This window comes from Cygnus olor, chromosome 6 (genome assembly GCF_009769625.2).
Source record: "Cygnus olor isolate bCygOlo1 chromosome 6, bCygOlo1.pri.v2, whole genome shotgun sequence".
Lineage (NCBI taxonomy): Eukaryota > Metazoa > Chordata > Aves > Anseriformes > Anatidae > Cygnus > Cygnus olor.
Window position 1 is genome coordinate 17,454,405 of NC_049174.1, and position 1,786 is coordinate 17,456,190.

Below are 1,786 nucleotides of genomic sequence, written 5' to 3' on the forward strand. Positions count from 1 at the left end.
GCCTCAATCAATTACATAAGCATGTAAAGTCGGTCTCTCGGAAAAAAATCCTTTTTCATGCATATGCATTAAAACATGTTCGCAATTATCCTCGGAAATTGCCTTCATTGGATTAAGCAGCAGTCTTGGACGTGGGTTCTGGTCTTCCCTGTGCCTTTATTAAAGCTCTGAGCAGCGCTGGCTGCAGCAGCAGAGGCAGACTGTTTGTTTAAACAATGTTTACCAAAGAAAGGCGAAGGCGCTGCACTGTGGTGCGTGCGTGTGTGTGTATGTGTGGGTTTTAACAACAAAAGGCAAAACTCCTCTGGAAACGCTCCTGCGGGTTCTCCGGCAGATTCAGGCTCTCTTGTACAGACAGAGACAGCAACTCGCTTCAGGAGAGCACTTAGTGTTTGCCTGGGACGCAATTAATTACTGGCCTCGCAGGGAGACTTCGGATGAGTGTCCTTTACTTGGACTCCGTTTAGGGCTCTTGACTCATTATCTATGAGTGGTCTTTGTAGGAGGAATATCAGACGCGTAGGGCTGACACTCGGCTTTTACATGCTGCGTGGTACAATGGACGCAGTGGCAGGGGGAAGTACTAATTACCTTAAGGCTAGCTAATAACGCAGCTTTCTAACGCTACCTCTCACGGGCTGAAGTTAGCAATCAGCGAGAAAATCATCATCAGAAGCTGCGGAGAAATCACGGGCGCGCATGGATTTGGACAGGTCTGTGCTAATGGAAGCAGGCGCACACACACATCAGCGGAGGGATGATTAGTGGCGATCCAGCATTTCGGGAGGACTTTAAACAGCAGCTCCCCGCCTGCCCGAGCCATCGGGCCGGGGAGTAGCCTCCTTCCCCAGGCACCCGGGGACTTTTTGGAGGTGTTGGCACCGCTTCGACACACAGCCGTCACAGGGCTCGCCGCCTGACTCTGTGCCAGTAAGGCCTCGGCGGGACAGGAGTGTGGATGCAGACCCCCCCCAGAGCCCCTCGCCGCGGGGCTGCAGGGCAGCGGGTACCGGCCCGGGGGCTCCGGGTGCGGGACGTGGCGGGGCAGACGTGGTCACTGACTCCTCACCTCGAACATGAACAGAAAGGGGTCCTTTCCCTTCTGCTCGGTCAGCTGGTGAAGCCATTTCGTGTTAATCAATCCCCAACTAAATGATAAAACCAGAAACGACCCTCTTTTTCCATGACGGGAAAGTATATATGTATTTTAACGATTTGGGTTGATTTCCTTACGAGACGGGGACAGGAAACTGCAGCTCCCCTTCCTCTGCAGCCTCGACCCCTCGGCCGCCGCCTTTCCCGGCAGGCGAGCTCCCCTCCCCGCTCCTCTTTCTCCTCCGGGGCCGGGGGTGCTCATTCCCCAGCGCCCCCCTCCCTGCCCCGCTCGGGATGGGGCCGCCCCGGAACCTTCCCTCCGAGAAGGGGGCTCCGAGCTCCTGCCCTGGGGGGCAGCCGGGGCATCACGACCTTTCCCCGGGGGGACGGGGGGGGAACGGGCGGCTCCGTGCGCCCCGTCGGAGCGGGCCCCTTCTGCTCCACCCTGGTCCCCCGCGCTGCGGCTTCTCCAGCACCAAACTCAATTATAACGGCCGTGATTACAGCGATATATCTCCAGCGCTCTCCAAACGCTCGGGTGTCAAGGGGAATGTTTTAGAGAGGGTGCGAGGGGCAGCAATTCATACGAGGGAGCTGACAGTTCTTTGATGTGAAAATGATGCCCCGATTTTTACTCCGGGGCGCGCAACCGAAGAAAGATTACACTGCTTAAACCGAGAAATTTAAACCC